Consider the following 5817-nt stretch of genomic DNA (forward strand, 5'->3'; position numbering starts at 1 on the left):
AAGATCTCAAATCCGTAACCTAATTTCACATCTTGAGGAACTAGAAAAAGAAGAGCAAACTAAAAGTTAGTGAAAGGAAGAAAAAAATAAAAATTAGAGTGGAGACAAATGGAAAACAGAACAGAAAAATGAGAGAAGCAATGAATTTAAAATTTGTTCTTGGAAAAGATCAATAAAATTGACAAATCAGCTATACTGACAAGGAAGTGGCAAATAACTAAAATCACTGATTAAAATGGTGGTATTACTGACTTTACAGGGGAAAAAAAAGAACATAAGAAAATACTATGAACAATTAATTGACTGCCAAAAATGTGGGTAATCTACATGAAAAGACAATTCCCAGAAATACACAGATTACTTAAAATCACTCAAGAAGAAGCAGAAAACCTCATCACCCTTATAACAAGAAAAGGGATTGAATCAGTAACCACAGATCTTCCATCAAAGAAAACTCCAAAAACTGAAGGCTGCACCGGTGAAGTCTACCAAACATTTAAAGATTAACACCAACCCCTCTCAAACTCTTCAAAAATTCAAGAGGAGCTTGCGCCGGGGTGGGCCGCCGCTGGAGTGGAGGGTGGGTAGGGGTGCAGCCGTGGGCCTTCCCCTACATGCTGGGGCCGCCTCCGTGCACACTGGCTCCACATGACAGGGACCCACCTGTGCCGACTCTCGCCTATATCCTTCGGTGGCCTCTGAGCCTGCCCAGCCACGTTCTTCGCAGACGTGCGCAGGTGCGGAACTCTGCTTGCTTCCCCCGAAGCCTGGGCTTGATCATGTCACCATGCATAGGAGAAACTCCAGACCTGGGGATATAACAGTCACCAAAACCAGACTTCCAGCAGACAGAGATTAATCATATAACCTTACATATAAATGTAAAATTTTACCATGGAAAAACTTGCCAAGGAAACGTATCTGAGTCTATACAAAGTTACTTGGTCTAATTTGTGGAGCAAAGAAAGCTTCCCCCAGGAAATGACATTTGAGCTGAGATCTGGAGATGAATAGAACCTGTTTTGAAGCTCTCAAGTTTTTGTAGAATGTTGTAAGCAGTTGTCAAAGTTGTTTTCCAAGAAACAAAGAGTTGCAGCTTCTTCCTCCTAACAAATTTTTATAGTTTCATTCACTGCCTAATGTTGCAGAAACAGGGCAAATGGTTGTGGAGATGGTGAGCAAAACCCTGAGAGAAATTCTCCTGAAGAAAATTTGTGAAATGCTGTAAAATCTTTCTGCACAAGTGCCTCAGAAGCATCCTTGGGTCCTGACAGAGATGGTCATTATCCATGAAGTTGTACAGGAACTCACACTCGAGAGAAAATATACTATCTGTTCAGACTATGCCTTTCTCAACCAGGCAACCTCCTTCTATAAAAATCCAAGCCCAATACATTCTTCTTGCCCCGCTGATAGTACCCTGACTAGTTCATCAAAAATGATCTATACTGAAAAAAAAAAATAGCTTGGAAAACTTATACAATAGCTTAGGGAAGTTACCTCTTGCATGGGAAATTGACAAATCTGAATTTGATGAGGTGACCATAAGAAAGGAAGACATCAGAGGAAGTATCCTCAGCCTTTTCCTCTTAAAGATATTAAGCAATGCAAAGTATTAGACCTCAGATGATGGTACTGCATAAGCCAACCACAATATAAGTCTTCTTGTGGTATCTCCTCATTATTTCTTACACAGCACAATGAGAGCTAGAAATCTTCTACCTATTACCCAAGCAGAAGCTTTACATATTTTGGGCTTTCAACCCCCATTTGAAGATATTAAGTTTGGCCCTTTCATTGGAAATACAACACTTATGAGATTGTTTAGACAAATTAATGACCACTTCCATGTAGAAGGATGTCCTTATGTTCTATATAAGCCTCATGGGAAGAATGAAACAGCTGGAGAAACTGAAGATGATTTTTTTTAATCTTTTTTCTTTTTTGACCTTGTCCTGAAATTCTGGCGGTACCCCATGCTGCAGGAGCCTTGTCAAAGTTAACTCGTGGACTGAAAGATGAATCGCTAGCTTACATTTATCATTGCCAAAATCATTATTTTTGTCCAATTGGCTTTGAAACAACCCTGTTAAAGCTAATGAAGCATTCAGCAAGGGTCCATTTTCACTACAGGAAGTTGAGTATTGGATCGTAATTGGAGAATCAAGTAGAAAACATCCTGCCATTCACTGTGAAAAATGGGATATTGTTACTGATCTAAACACTCAAAATCCAGAATATCTAGATACCCAGCACTTAGAGCAAGGGCTGCAGTATCGAAAAACAAACAAGGTTGGAGAAAATTTGCATTGCATCATAGAATTCCAGAGATTTATTTGGCAAAGGTTTGGCCTTTGGAACTTTCCTCCAACACATGCCCAGGGAATTGCCAAATCTAGGAGTGAAGACAGTATCTCGAAGCAGCAGCATGGGCATCTGGGCTGGCCTTTCAGTGCTAGTTTCCATCAGGACTTGGCATGGAAAAAGATGTCTAGTATCCATGAGAGAAGGAAGAATGGCCACCAGGGTTACAGTGATTATGATGGGAATGATTGACTGTGCTGGGTACTGATTGTATTAAAGATTGCATTAAGACAGTAGATTTTATTGGCTCCATTAAGTGTGAATTGATTTTCTGGTAAACAACATAATTAGTGGAGAACCAGTAAGTCAGCTTGATTATGATTATGTTGGGGAACCTCAGATAAATAAGCAGATAAGCATATGTTGTTTTTTTAAAGTTAGAAGTATATTAGCAATATGAACAGAAAGTTTCACAAAATCCAAGTCAATTACCATTGCTATCTAAACAAGTCAAACATAAATTCACTTAATAGTAGCAAGACACAAAATACTTAAATATGACATGACCTCTATGACTTCATCCCCACACATTCATTGTAGATAGTTTTACTCAAGATGTAAGGCATCATAGGCCTTTAAAAAAATGGGGCTGCCAATTTCTAGTTTTCTCTCTTAAGGTGTAAAAGCTCATTTAAAATTATTCAATGAGCTCAGTTGTTCCTTTACATTCCTGCCTCATTTGATTTCCTGGTTAACTTTCTCAGGATTCTCAATAGAGAGGCAAAAGAGAAAAGACTCAAAAACTCATCTTTTCTGTTGGTGCAAATGTTTGACTTAGTGCATTTATTCAGAACATTCTTGACATTCTTGATTTGGTATGTTACCATCAAATATTGACAAGAACCTTGAGTCTTGAAAGGCTTATATAAATCTAGAATAAACCTTTTTTTTAGGGCTAGAGTAAAAGAGCAAGTGACATCTGAATTTTCTATACTCAAGGTAATCTGTGAAATGAGATCTTGTCACATATTTGATTGACCACTCAATATGGAATCATACATTGATAACAGCACTGAAGATGCATTAGAAATGCCCAAGTCACTCAGAGGACAACATCCATATTCCACTTACAACTCTGAGCTGTTTCCTTTTTTAAAAACTTGTAGCCAGTTAGTTGTTTAAAGTGTTAAATATTTCAGAAACTGCAGATTTAATATATTTGAATTCCTCTCTAGCTGCTGTAAATTTTTCTGTTGCTGCTAACCTGTGACTCATAAAAGTCTAGGATCTCTTGTTCTCTCATTTTAGGGGTTTATTTCAGGACTCAAATCAGTAACTTGGTTGTTACAAGGTGGTGACTATGTTGGAAACCATATTGCAGTACCCCTCAAGGAGAGAATTCAGATTTTTATTTTAGAAATATTTTCAGGTTTTTTTCTCTGTTGAGTTTTAATATCCATTACCCATTATTATGCCCCCTAGCCTACAGAAGGGAATATATATTATGAAATGGACATTTTTTGAAGAGAATATATTGCTTAAAATGCAAAGGATTAAAAAAGACTTGTAGGTTGTTTTATTACTTCAAATTGGGGCTTTTAAATTTTTTTCATCAAATAAAGTTTTGTTTTCTACTTTTAATCATGAAAAAAAAAATCAAGAGAAGGGAATACTTTCTAACTTATTCTTTGAGGTACGAATTACCCAGATGCCGAAGCCAGTAAAAGGCAGCACAAAAAAACTACAGACCAGTTACCCTTATTAATTTAGATGTAAAAATCCTTAACAAAATATTAACAAACTGGACCCAACAGCATATTAAAGGATTATGCACCATTACCAAGTGGTATTAATCCCAGGAATTCAAAAACAGTCCATTATATGAAAGTCAACCAATGTGATATAGCACATTAAGAGACTGGAGGTGAAATAAAACACATGATCATCTCAATAGATACAGAAAAGACACTGTACAAAATTCAGTACCTTTTCATGATTAAAACATCCCGAAAAATAGGAATAAAAGGTAACTTCCAAGACATGATAAAGGCCATTTACCCAAAATCCATAGCTAACATCATACTCAATGGTAAAAAAGGTGAAAACGTTCCCCTTAAACAGGAATAAGACCATCTCATAAATGCTATTTAATATTGTACTGGAAGACCTACCCAGAGAAATTTAGCAACAAATAGAAATAAAAGGTATCCAAATTGGAAAGGAAGATACATAACTATTGCTATTCCCAGAACACATGATCCTATATGTAGGAAATTCCCAAGAATCAACAAAACAAACAAAAAAGTTAGAGCTAATAAATGAGTTCAGCTAATCTGCAGCGTTCAAGATTAATGCACAAAATATACATTGTGTTTCAGTGCACTAGCAATGACTATTCCAAAATGGAAATTAAGATAACTATTCCATTTATAACAGCATCTAAAATAATAAAATATCTGGGAATAAACTTAACCAAGGAGGTGAAAAACTCATACACTGAAAACTATAAAACACTGCTAAAAGAAATTAAAGATCTAAATAAATTGAAAGGTATCTTGTGTTTGTGGCCTGGAAGAATTAATATTGTTAAGATGTCAGTACTACTCAAAGCAAGCTAAAGATTCAACACAATCTTTATCAAAATTTCAGTCACCTTTTTTTTTTTTTCAGAAATAGATAAGCCCATCCTCAAATTAATAGGCAATTTGCAAGGCGCCCCCAATAACCAGAATAATTTTGACAGAATAGAACCAAGTTAGAGATCTCACACACACCAATTTCCAAACCACTATAATGTTACAATAATAAAAACTGTAGTATTAATGTAAGGATAGATATATAGACCATTGGGATAGAATTTGAAAGTCCAAAAATAGATCCACACATCTATGTGTTCCCCCTGTGTATGTCTGTCCTCTGTCTCTTCTTGTAAAAACACCAATCATATCGGACTTGGCCTCACCCAAATTCGTTATGACCTTGTCTTAACTTGATTACCTATTTACAATTGATGTTGCATTTACAAATTCTGGAGATTAGGACTTCAACATATCTTTTTGGAGGACACAATTTAACCCATAACGTCTGCCATAATTTCATATAGGCTGGCAGAAAACACAAGTCCCCTTGACCAGAGACATGGGACTTCTATTACTCAAGGCACAAAAGGCCTTATGACTTCATATTAGTGCCAATTCCCTTTGCCCCCCAAGCCGTATCTTGAAATGGCCCAGGAGGATACTGTGCACATGGTAGGGGTTATATCATTGCTGAAGTGCCCCAAGCTTAGGAAACCCTAGTCTTTTGTAATGTATAGCAAATGTATCAATCAGCTACCCTGGAGGGAGATATTATGTTTCTTATACTGGGAAGCTAAGAAAACCATCCTCTGCTCTGCAGGGAGACACCATCTAGTTCTTCCAAGAGTATTCACTATAAAAACAGCCTTGAAAAGGAAACATCCTTGACAAGATAGTCTAGAACAAAAGGCTGTCAGTACCTCTTCTCATAAGA

The 5817-nt window shown here is 36.7% G+C and overlaps 1 pseudogene; it reads left to right on the forward strand.

Annotated features, from left to right (window-relative positions):
• Positions 1 to 614: 614 nt before the first annotated feature.
• On the forward strand, positions 615 to 2556 carry LOC119537253 (annotated as a pseudogene).
• The last annotated feature ends 3261 nt before the right edge of the window (positions 2557 to 5817 follow it).

The sequence above is a fragment of the Choloepus didactylus genome, chromosome 6 (genome assembly GCF_015220235.1).
Source record: "Choloepus didactylus isolate mChoDid1 chromosome 6, mChoDid1.pri, whole genome shotgun sequence".
Lineage (NCBI taxonomy): Eukaryota > Metazoa > Chordata > Mammalia > Pilosa > Megalonychidae > Choloepus > Choloepus didactylus.